The sequence below is a fragment of the Macaca nemestrina genome, chromosome 3, assembly GCF_043159975.1.
Source record: "Macaca nemestrina isolate mMacNem1 chromosome 3, mMacNem.hap1, whole genome shotgun sequence".
Taxonomy (NCBI): domain Eukaryota; kingdom Metazoa; phylum Chordata; class Mammalia; order Primates; family Cercopithecidae; genus Macaca; species Macaca nemestrina.
In genome coordinates this window covers 168768822-168782447 of record NC_092127.1, presented here as the reverse complement: position 1 = coordinate 168782447, position 13626 = coordinate 168768822, and positions in this window count along the sequence as shown.

Here is a 13626-nt window from a genome sequence, read left to right as displayed (position 1 = left end):
ATAAGTTAAACAATAGAAATTTCTATTCTCACAATTTTTAAGGCTGGACATTTAAGACAGGATGTTGGCAGGGTGGATTTCATTTTGATGCTTCTTTTTTTGGCTTTTTGATGGTTACCTTCTCCCTGGGTCCTAACTGTGGTCTCCCCTCTATATTTCTGCATCCTAATCTGTTATACAAATACAAGTCATATTAACTTAAGGCCCACATTATTCAACTCCATTTAATTTAATTACTTCTAATTCACAGACCCTATTTACAAATACAGTTACATCCTGGGGTACTGAGGGTTAAGATTTTGACATAAAATAAGGGGGTACAATTCAGCTCTTAACAGGTATATTATTTCATCTTTAAGTTAGTTAGCTTTCTCATCTTTGTTTTACTTTGTACATAGTTGTACTGGTGCATTTCAAACTCCTGCTTGTTGATTTCTTTAAAAAAATAGCAAGATATGATAAGCTGTCTGTTGGGGTCCGCGTGTTTCCTAAACAAAGGAATGAACACACAAGACAACACAAGACAACACAAGACAACACAAGACAAGACAAACATGGCGGCTGCCTAGAATGGCGCGCTCCGCTTTATTTTATACAGTCGTTTGTGGAATGTTGCCAAGTCACAAGACACACTGTTGTTTTTCTGACCTTTCCCTGACTTTCTGGATTTTCAAGATGTTTACATATAAACAGGCCCCCAACGCCCTGCTTCGTTTGCAAGAGCAGGACTTATTGGGAACGCCCTGCATTGTTTGCAACAGGACTTGTCGGGAACGCCCTGCTTGGTTTGCGAGAGCAGGACTTATGGGGAACACCCTGTTTGTGAGCACGTAGTCCTCTACAGCTGTCTCTATAATGCTTTGCTCTCTGAAGAAGACGACCTGCCTTTTTGTTGTTGTTGAGGTATGCTTTACTGACCAACTTTCTTTCTCACAAATCATTAATGGTAAAATGAATAGTTTGAAAACTGATTTTTGTTTTGTTTTGTTTTCACAGGCAATTCATCATGCAGAAATTTGTTGATTTTAATGAAGATCTGTTTTCCCAAGCTACATTTCTCTTAAAGTTGATACTCTGTTTTTCTCTCTAAATCAGGCAAATTATGTTTTCTGCATCTATAAATCCAGTTTAGTTTTTCCAGCTCTTTCTAATCAATGTTTAAAGTAAAATAATTATTTTTGAAAGTTTCAAATCTAACTTATTTTATTAATAAATATAATTAGTTCATTTTAATTTTGCAATTCTTTTGAAATTTACTTCCTGATGCCTCTCTTTACCTCCATTCACATTGACTCCTGGTAACTTTGTGGTTGAAATTGATCATTATATGTAGGTTTAGTAAGATACTTGCTTTATGATTCTGCATAAATAAGTATTGAATGAACAGTTGAAAATGTTGTTTTTATATGATTCAGAAGGATATTCTCTTAGATAATTTTCATGAATTCTAATACAATTACAAATGTTGACAACACATATAATCCTAAAACATATGTATGGATTGCATAATAATTCTTCTTTTTCATGATTCCTAGGAATATTGGATTTGATAACAGTCATATTCTTTTTCTTTGTTAATATTTGAAACAGACATTTGTTAAGTATCATGTACAAAATGCAGTTTCCTGACTTGACATGCATTGAATTAACTTTAAAAGCACTCTATGTTTTCCTATTTGAAGTGTGTTTTCTGACTTCCCACTTTTCCGGCTGTCATTATGTGTGTGTGTGTGTGTGTGTGTGTGTGTGTGTGTGTGTGTGTGTGTAGTTTTCTTTACAGCTACTGTAATTTGGTGTGGCATCCACTATAGTCTGCTTAATTAATTTGGCTACATTACACTGGGTAATATCTTACTTCTCTTTGATCAACGTTTTCACCATAAAACTATTGCAACAAATTTAAACTCAATTTTTTTGTTCGATATGAAAATGAAGGAATGAATGAGCTAATTGGAATCTATAACTTATTGTAAACATTAAGAGAAACTGACTTTTTCTTCACAAATAGTCGTATTATATTTGAGCGTTTGAGGTACATATTCATGGCAAGCAGTAAGCTTTCAACTTCAAATAAGAGAACAATTCTATTTATCTTAAGGAATAAAACTATTTAAAGGTGTGGAGAATTGGAACTTCCAAGGTAGTGTACCATGTAGGAGGTAGATTAACTTTAGCTGATCTCCTGTATGCTGGTTTCATCAGATTGGCTTCCCTGAGACAATCTGAGACTTCAAAATCACAGAAAGTATTGTGCATAGGAAGAAGAAGTATTTCAATGTGACATAGTCTTGATTTTTAAAAACAAGGTTTTTTTTTGTTGTTGTTTTTTTCTAGTAGCAGAAGCCTCCAGCATATCTCACCTCAAGTCGTTTGACCTAATTAATGGCACTTTCCTATTACTTAATGAATTACCGTGATAAAAAATGACTTTTTGTTTGTGGAGCTAAAAATTATGACAACTGCCCCTGGGAAGAATGGACTCTATGATAGGGTAACATTCAAGGTAGTACATGAAAATCAGAAAACAGGGAAAATGAAGAGGGAGTGGGAGTGAGTCCTCTATAGCTATCAACAATGTTGAAGCAACATTACAAAGGCCATTAGTTGTGATAACACTTGTGTTGAGATTTGTTCTGTACGGATTGATGGAATTCTTATAGATTATTGTAAGATTCACTGGGAGTTCATCTTACTGATCCTGTTTTATCTACTTTTAACTGTTTTCCTCACTACTATGTAATTTTTGTCAATGTTATGCTTTTTCTTTCTTCAAAATATTTCCTACATTTTCTTTCTTATCAAACCTAATGTTACCAGCAAATGTAATGATTAAAAATTTAAACTCTACAATCAGACATAATTGGTTATACGTAAAGTTGGTATACCCTAACTCATTCACTTATGTTGCCTGACTTTAGGAAAACTATATAATCCTTATAAATTTCAGTTTTCTCATCTTGAAAATAATTATTAATGTCACCTACATCATAAAATAAAGAAGAAATCCCATGAAGAGGCTTTATCATATTACATGACACTTAATAGTGTGCTCAGAAAATTTTAGGTGTTATTATTATCAGTATTGTGAAAACAAAAATTAATCCAACCATATCCTAATTTCTCAGCCATTTTCTTTGGAATCATTGCAACAATCTCTTAGAGGACAACTTGCTTCCACTTTCTTCATATTATGAAGAAATATGAATTTATGTTCTGGAAATATTTGAATTTATGCCTTTGAATTTATGTTCTGGAAATATTTCTTATTTATATAGATTTCTATTTTCAAAAAGTGATCGTTGTTTTCTGGGGCCGACCAAATAAAATATAAATCCGTTTTTAGTAATTTAGATTAATCTGAATTTAGCCTCGTTCTACTTAATCTCACTATTACTGTATGGACTTTTGCTCTTCTTGAAAGAGGATGATACCATGTTGCCTTCCACCTACAAGTGTTATGTCCTTTTTCTTTCCTTTATCTTCCACATGGCATTCTCATTTTCCATTGAGAGAAATCAGTCTAATGCTTCAATATCCAGATCGTTTTTTTCTATATTCATTTGTCTCCATCTAGCCACAGTAGACTCCTTCCATTTCCATGGAGCTCAGGTTGCTCACCTTTGTAGTCTCAGTGCCAAATATAGCAGAGACTACATAGCAGATATTCACTGAGAATAATCAAATTGATATTTTAAAGAGATAAAAACGAAGTGTTGTATGAAGATAGTCTTATTAAAGCTTAAAAAAAAATAAAAAGTCATGCTTTCTGATATGATAAAATGTAACACAACAGGGAGTAATTAGCAAATACATTTGTCATTTGGCCATAATAAATGTAGTAAAATTCATAATTAGATGTCAACAATGATTGGTCAGCAAACTTGTGACAAAAGCAAATAACCTCAGAAATGTGGTAAGGTATATATGTATACCATTATAAATAATATTTTAACTTATGGTGTTTTGACTTTTTTTTTGAAGAGATACCACTGCAGAGGAGTTTCGCATTCAAATATATTTGTCTTGCAGACTAACATCCTCTTGTCTATTACATGTTTATTTCCAAGAGACACATCCCCATCAGTTAATTCAAGTGATAGCAATTCTTAGAAAGGGAAGTAGGAATGAAAATAAGAAGGAATGAAAGAAAATAATACACAATATTAAAAAAATCAATGAACAAAAGAAGGAAGGAAATTAATTTAAAAAGAAAGAAAAAGAATGAAAGGAAAAAACAATTACTGTCACATTTTTGTATGACTCTTGGATAGCATTATGAATCTTTAATATTAAGGGGTTCTTAATTCCGCAATACAAGAAAATTAATTTAAATTACTACTTAACATACTAAACCATGCTAATGTGAAAGTACATGGAACCATTCCTAATAAAAATGGTCAATCAAAGTTAATGTTTGGAATGTTGCAGTAACATTGCAAATATTAAAAAATGATTGCAAAATGATTAATGCTTAAAACCTACGCAGATTCCCAAATGCTCTAACTCTTCAGAGACATTTTTACATACAGGGCCTGGTTCCATGACTCACACTTTGCAATCCCAGCACTTTGGGAGGTTGAGGTGGGTGGATCACAAGGTCAGGAGTTCGAGACCAGCCTGACCAACATGGCGAAAACCCATCTCTATGAAAAATACAAAAATCAGTTGGGCGTGGTAGCGCGTGCCTGTAATTCCAGCTACTAAGGAGGCTGAGGCAGGAGAATCTCTTGAACCCAGGATGTGGAGGTTGCAGTGAGCCGAGATTGCACCACTGCACTCCAGCCTGGGTGACAGAGCAAGACTCCATCTCAAAAAAAAAAAAAACCAGAAATTATTTTATACAATTTTTACATACAATTATATATACAATACTGGTACTATGTTTTTGAGAGAAGTGTAATATGAATACTTAATTTGAACTTTTACTTCTTTTTTTTTTTTTTTTTTTTTTGAGATGGAGTTTTGCTGTTGTCGCCCAGGCTGGAGTGCAATGGTGTGATCTCAGGTTACTGCAACTTCCGCTTCCTGGGTTCAAGCGATTCTCCTGCCTCAGCCTCCCCAGTAGTTGAGACTACAGGCGCAGGCCACCCCACCTGGCCAAATTTTCTTTTGTATTATTAGTAGAGATGGGCTTTGACCCTGTTGGTCTCAAACCCCTGGCCTCAGGTGATCCACCCACTTCTGCCTCCCAAAGTGCTGGGCATGAGCCACCATTCCCAGCCAAACTTTTACTTCTTAAAACTCTATATTTCAAATCTTATATTTAATATCTTAGATGACTGGATTATCTAGTTTATCTACTTATTATGAAGTGTCAAGGAATGGAGCTTCAAGGATCTAATGATAGAGGTAACTATTTGTGACAAGATCAAGCGAAAGGACAAACTGAGTTTCTCTAGAAAGCGGGGTTATCTCTCATCTCCACGGCAGCAGGGAGATGTTTGTGCTTCAGTTTCCTTATGGCCAATACTGCCTCACATTCAGTAGAAAATAGTTCATCCTTCTAAGAGCAGAAATAAATTGGACCCCTGAGATGTCTGAATATTTATTTTACCACCACGGAAGCCTCTGAAGAGATCTTTCCATTTCTGCAATAAAATATATAACTGCTCCTTTCAAGGCAAAATCAACCATACCATAAGAAACAGTAGGAAAAAAAATAAATTACCAATTAAATAATAAATTTGCACTGTACATGTTTAATCCAAGTTTATTTTCCTCAAAATGTTTTAGTAAAATTTATGAACATTTACATACAGTTTCTACTACTGATGGGTACTATATGATTTGCAGCACCTTCAAACCAATCGTGGGCATTAACTTTTTACTTTTTGTATTAAACAACTCCATTCTTAGTATCTCAAACTTGATATAAAATGTTAATTATTAAATAATATAAATACAACACATTTTAAACAGTAATCAAAGAATGTTTCTCCTTTGGAGGACATATATGCTTAGTTGAGGGTTTGAATTCTCAGATACTCAGTTAATTTTGCTTGATCTGTAAACTGGCAAGCATTCAATTATCTGTGCTTTATCAAATGTCACAGGTTGTATTTTTTAAAGGCCATTCATTAGTGTTTCTGAACAATTTTACTTTATGTTACACTGCCATATTAACAGATGGCAAATGTAGTTGGCAAGTAAATGTTTTTGACTCCATTCCTCTCTTTCTCTTTTGAGTACCTTCTTGTTACATGTTATATCATTAGTGCTTAAATCTGGTACTCCCTCTTTGCCAGGTACTCACTCAAGTTCATACATTCACTATCTTATTAGCATTGCTTCATTGTATATGTTTTATTGTATATGTTTTATTTACTGCTTTATTGTATATGTTCTGCCAAATATATTTTTCTTTCTGTATACAACCATCTCTTTATCTCTTCTCCTTCCCTCTCTTTCAAGTATGTTATGGTGAGTCAAAGATCCTCTAGCCGTATAATTCCCATTAACTTTAATCCTAGATTATACCAGTGTCTTTTTCTTGATATTCTAGTAATATTGTTAAGTATATATCTTCAGCTTTGCTAATCACATTTTACCCTTCTCCTTGCTCTTTTTCCTCTTTTGTCTATTGTTCCTTCAGAATTATAGTTTGTTTTTAAGTCAGATTGTCCTTTTTTTTTCAATTGGTTAAGCAAATATCTCTTTCCACTACAGTGTCACCTTTACCACACTTTACCTCATGGTGAGTCGTCTTGGGGTGGCCAGGAGCAGTTTTCAAATCTGTTAAGGAGAATCTTATAAAGAGAGAGGCATTTCATTTAGATTTAGTAGGATATAGTCACATTGTTGCAGTCACTCCCATGAGTAGTATTTCCAGTTATAGCCTTATAGAAAGGCTTCAGGAATTTTGACATGAGTTTGTAAAAGTGGAAATCACATGAGAATATTCTGTAAAACTGGGATCTGAAGTATGTGAGATAGAAAGGGATAAAAAAGTTAGAATCGTACAGAGCAGAAGCTAGCCTGTGGAAAATTCTCACAATCATTAAATGTGTAGTTGTTAAGGAGAGGATTTCTTTTCCTTTAAAAACAAGTAAAAACAAACTCTCTCTGTCAGTAATATATTTGATTATACAGCCTTTTTAAAGGAGCCCGCACTTTCATTTCATAAGCATAATCTACACCCCCACCTACCACCACCACCAACACCAACAACAAAAACTTATATTCAGCCCTTTTGACCCAGGGTTGTTTTGTTTTGTTTTTACATGAATTAGTTGCCAATATTTTAAAATAAGGCATTAAAAACATACATAGCATTTTTTTTCCCCACTTTAACCAATTTTAGGGATATAATTCAGAGGCATTAAGTATATTCAGATTGTTGTGCAACTATCACCATCATCCATTTAAGGACTTTTTTTTTCCATCTTGTAAAACTGAAATGCTGTACCCATTAACTGACCACTGCCCAGTATCCCTTCTCCTAACCTCTGGCAACCACCATTCTACTTTCTATCTCAATGAATTTGATAACTCTAACTACATCAAAATGAGTTGAGTCATGCAGTATTTGTCCTTTTGTGACTGTTTTATTTCACATAGCATGATACCATCAAGAATAATCCAAGTTGTAGCATGTGACAAAATTTTCTTTTCCTTTTTCTTTTTTTCTTTCTTTTTTTGAGAAAGTTTTTTTGGAGTTTCGCTCTGTCACCCAGGCTGGAGTGCAGTGGCACAATCTCAGCTCACTACAAGCTCCGCCTTCTGAGTTCAAGAGATACTCCTGCTTCAGCCTCCCCAGCAGCTGAGATTACAGGCGCCAACCACCAGTTCTAGCTAATTTTTGTATTTTTAGAAGAGACGAGGTTTCACCATGTTGACCAGACTCCTCTTGAACTCCTAACCTCAGGTGATCTGCCCGCCTTGGCCTCCCAAAGTGCTGGGATTACAGGCGCGAGCCACTGCACCTGGCCAAGAATTTTCTTATTTTTTTAAGGCTAAAACTATTGTATTCTATTACATGCATATTACACATCTTGTTTATTCATTCATCCGTCGATGAATATTTAGGCTGCTTCCACCATTTGTCTATTTGGAATAATGCTGCTATGAACAAGAGCATACAAGTATCTATTTGAGTCTCTTCAGTTCATTTGAGTATATACTCACAAGTGAAATTATTGGATCATATGGTAATTCTATTTTTAATTCCTTGAGAAGCTGTCATATAAAGTAATTTTTATGAAAAACAAACAAACAAAAAATTTGCTATCTTCTGGGAAAATATCCAAAAGTTCTCTTTTCGGCATTGCAGAGATCCTTCTGGAGCAAAGAAGATTCTCAGTGCATCAGGAGGGGCATAAATCCTTCAGTCAGTCACAAGTCCTCTTTCTACAGTATTCAATTATATTACTTGTTTAACCCTTAGGCACATATATTTCAGGACCTTTCACCTAGAGGTTAAGATGATCTATGTAAAATCCAAATGAATCTATATAAAAAGGGTGATTGAGAGAAAGTAGGAAGAAAGATACAACAAATGAAAATATGATGATGATGGACTAGACCCTGCCTCACTCTTCAGGTCAAAATTACAAAGGAGAAGGAGGCCATGAGAATGAGTAAAGGGTTTAAAGAAATTATTTATAAGAGAAAAAAAAGAATGCCCATTAAGTATTGGAGATGAGAATCAGTTGTGAATCTATGAAATTGCAGCTCAAATTTAAGTTTCCATATGAACTATAAGTAATTTTATAAAGTACAAACTTTGCTACTAGCTCTTGAGTCTGTGAAGCTCTGCGTAAGTGTTGGGAAAGGTCTCATGAACAAAGTCTTTCAATCCCCTGGAAGCCACCTGAGAACTGGCCTTGAGCTTGGAATACTTTTTTAGCAAGAGATAAATAGTCTATGCAGTCTATGCTAGGTATACAATCTTGTGTGGGAATATATGTCCCTGTTTCTGACTACATGTGTATTTTTGTTCCACTTAAACAGGTCCCTACAGTTTATAACTGTCCTCTGCAAGGAGGTATGGGGTCCTGTTGCAGTATAAGAGAGGTGAGTGCAGGTCAATTGCCCTTTGGTGGTTTCCAGGAGGAACCTGCTGACCGTGGGCATTCAACATCCATTACAGAAGCTGATCTTGCTCTGTTTCTTCTCAATGTTGAGCAAAGCCTTATTCCATCCAGTGATTGAATGTCTTGTGTTTTCTTTGGTGACTCCTTTCCAGAGACACAGTGGACAGAAGTGTTCAGACTTCTATTCTTGGTAATAGGTAACAGATGCAACAATAAGTAAGAGATGTGCAACATGATCTGTGACCAATTATGCTACTTCCTTCAAAGACTGTCAATTATTTGCTACATATTTGTTAGTTAGATCATGTACAGACAGCAAAGTAGGTAGTTGTGTTGCATCTCTGTCTTCCAGTGATAAACCCATATGGCATTTTCAAAACTGGAGAATCAAAAAAGGAAAATGGCCAACAAAGTTTAAAGTGCAATAAAGAAACAAAAAGTGATAATACTGGAGGTAAAATTTGAATATAATCTAAGAAAAGTTATAGAATAAATAGTTGACTGTAAGAAGGATGACATTACCACCATCCAAGAGACAACAGAGGAGGAACTTAGTAAAGGCAAATGCATCTACATAAATGAAGAAATATGATAAAAGCAGAGAAGATATCCTAGAGGGAGTGATGCTGGCAAAAAAAAAAAAAAAAAAAAAAAAAAGCGTCTCAAGAAATTCTTGGAAATTTTTAATGACATTGAAAATGTAAAGGATAAAATTTTGGAAACTGATCTAAACTTGGAAGAGTGTGAGGATTTGCCAAGCCTAAAAAAGATGCTCTGTATCATCAATTATATGAAAATAAGTCATGCACTATTCAAACTACTCTTTGTGAGATTTTTTTTTAAAAAAAGAAATAAAATATTTTTGAATATCTCTAATATTTTAAATTGCAATATGCTAAATAAATAGCTTTTACTTTTTAAATTTCACTGTCCTTTTTAAATATAGCATTCACATTGTATTAGGTATTATATGTAATTTGGAGATGATTTAAAGTATAAGGAAAGATGTGTGTAGGTTATACACAGTACTGCACCATATTATATAAGGGACTTGAGTATCTGTGGATTTTGGTGTATGTGGAGGGTCCTGGGACCAATCCTTCCAGATACCAAGGTTTGACTGTAGTGTATAAATAAGTACCTTAGAGCATCAGTGTGGGTCTCTTCCAAAACTTTCTGACCCCCAATCCTACTTCTAGAGAAATCTCTCCTAAAGAATATTTTAGCATCTTTTGTTACTTACATTATTAATTAGAAAATAAAAATATTAATTTTTTACTGCTTATTTTACTTTTTTATTTCTTATATTAATATTATTTCATAGTTTTTGGGGAGGTTACATGGATAAAGTCTTTCGTTGTGATTTCTGATATTTTGGTGTACCCATCACCCAACCAGTGTTCACTGCATCCAATGTGTAGTCTTTTATCCCTCACCCCCCACCCATCCTTCCCCAAAAGTCCCCAGAGTTCATTATGTCATTCTTAGCCCTTTGCATCCTCATAGCTTAGCTCCCACTTATAAGTGAGAACATACAATATTTGGTTTTCCATTTCTGAGTTACTTCACTTAGAATAATGCTTTCAACTCCATGGAGGTTGCTGTGAATACCATTATTTCATTCCTTTTTATGGATGAATAGTATTCTATGATGTGTAGACATATATACGACATTACTTTCCTCCACTCCTTGGTTTACGGGCATTTAGGCTGATTCTACATTTTTGCAACTGCAAATTTGTCTGCTATAAACAGGCATGTGCCTTTTTCTTACAATTTACTTTCCTTTGGGTAGATACCCTTAAGTGGTGGGATTGCTGAATCAAATGGAAGTTCCACTTCTAGTTTTTTAAGGAATTTCTATACTGTTTTCCATAGTGGTTGTACTAGTTTAAATTCCCACGAGCAGTATAAACGTGTTCCTTTTTCACCATATCCATGCCAACATCTATTAATTTTTGATTTTTTGATTATGGTCATTCCTGCAGGAGTAAGGGGGAATTGCACTGTGGCTTTGATTTGCATTTCCCTGACAATCAGTGATGTTGAGTATTTTTTCAAGTTTGTTGTTCATTTGTGTATCTTTTTTTGAGAATTGTTTATTCATGTCCTTAGCCTACTTTTTGATGGGATTCATCATTGTTTTTTCTTGCTGATTTGTTTGAGTTCCTTGTAGATTCTGGGTATTATTTTTTTTTTTTGTTCGATGCATAGTTTGCAAATATTTTCTCCCACTCTGTGGCTGATTATTTCTCACTGTACATTTATAATCAGAAATAAGAATAATTTTAGTTTTGGCAAACCTTTTAAAATATTATAGAACAATTGTATTTTTTTTTTCACATTGGTTATTCCGATTGCTTTGCAAAGTTTCTGCTTCCAGGATCATTTCTATGACCCCACAGTACTGTGCAAAGTGAGTGCTGACTATGCTTTACTTGCTGAGACATTCTAGCTGATAATGTATCCACTGGAGTTTTAGAGTTGTATGGGTAGTATGGCTTTGCTCATTCTTGCTTTTGAGGCAAAAGAGCATAAGCATAGAGAAGAAAATACATGTTTCTGATAGATAAATGCAAGATAAAATACTAGCAGAATCTAAAAAACTTTAAAGTAAAAACTGCCTGAATTATAGCCTCACTGTGGGTGCTTACTACCAATGCAATTTTGGGTAGGATATTGAACCCTTGTAAGGCTTATTGCCTTCACCGTTTCAATGGAAATTACAAGCAGCTTGTTAGGAAGATGACTGTACAGTTATTAACATAGCTTTTAACGTAAAGGGGTGGTCAATTAATGAGTATTAAAGTTGGTCAGTTTGGGCTTTGTAGGTATTAATATTATGGGGAAGATAAAAATTTACATACTAGGCTAATAGGTTTAGACTTTTTCCTGTGGCAAAGATGAAGTCATTGGGGATAGTCCACTGAAGAGTGTGATTAAATTAATGCCTCACGAAGAGTAACCAAAAAATACTGGATATCAAGGATGAAAGAATAGAAAGACAAGTGGCAATGTGGTCAATTGGGGGTGCAGAATAGACAGATTTGTGGTGATAAGACCTAAATTAGTAAAACCTTCCATAAGCGTTGTTCGAAGAATGAAATCTAATGGAACACTACATTTAATGTAAATTTGTTTAACGTCATTAACAATCATTTAAGCCTAATAGAAAGAGCCATAAGCACTGACATGACCTGCTGACTTATTTATACTGGTACCAAGTAGTGGTAAAGTGTATATTGCACTTAAGTTGATTCTCAGTTCCTATTGGTGGAATATATGAATGAATAATTTACCATATGAAACCAAAGATGTCTACCAGGTTTTAAGTAAATGTAATAGAAAGTAAGGTAGTGCTATAAGAAAAAGGTATAAAGAATGAGAACTCAGAAAGACAGGAAATATACATGGTTATTTAAAAATCACTGTAAAATATAAAGTAAGCACTATCCAGCATTGGACAGTAGAAATGTGTAGTGACAAGAGATAGAGATTTGGCAATGATTTAAAGACAACAGCTAAAGGGCAAATCTCTAAACATTTTGAAATAAACAGTATACCCTCAAGAGCTTCCAATCACTCAATAAATGTTTTCAAGAGTACTTTTAAACTTTTGGAAAATACAAAGCTAAATGAAATGTGAAATCTGTAACACATTCCAATAAAGGAGATGATACTTATTCTTAAACAATTATAACATAAAGTAAAATGAGATTCATAATAAAAACATACTCAAATGGAGTGGCATGAATCTTTCCAGACAAGTGTTAATTAGTTCGCAAGTCTTCATTTTATTTGGTTTTGTTTTTAATGCGTGTGTGTGTGTGTGTGTGTGTGTGTGTGTGTGTGTGTTGTTTTTGTTTGTTTGGGAGTGATTCACAGAAAGAATTCTATTCAAATGTGGGCAGGTGCAATTTAGAAAGAAGGACAAAAGTTACTCAGTGAGTGAAGTCACTAAAGCAGAAAAGCAGAGAAATGCAAGAAGAGCATTCACTGGTTGAGTTTTGTAGAAATGCAAAGATGATCAAGAGAAAGACAATCAGAAAAGACATGCTTGGAGACAATATTGCAAAGCCTTATATGCTCTGAAAAGTATGTAATTATTTCACCAGTGTATTGCATATTGTTTAGACAGGGCTTTTCTGGTAGTATTTTTGTGACTTCATCATCAGTGTCACCCATATTAATCAGGGAAGATTAATCATTACAATAAATAATCCTGAATCACTGTGACTTACCAAAATGATAATTTATTTCTCACACTAGAGAGGGTCTATGAGGTAGGGCCAAGGCTTTTTTCATTCTATTTCACTGTGACCTTCTGGAGGTGACACAGGAGTCCTCCACTAGATCTTCTGAATCCATCTGGAACAGATGGAAGAAGGGCTCTTGGGAGATATTAAAGGGTAAACCTGCAAATGACACTAGCCAGAATCCAGTGAATTCTCCATCAAATTACAACATAAGCATGAACAATTGTCTCTACCAATGAAAAAACAACTTGGGGTGTCTTACAGTGTGTGTGTTGAGGTTGTCTGGATGCTTATTTTCTTAAAAGGAGTTTTCAGATGAAATTGAGAGAATGTGACAT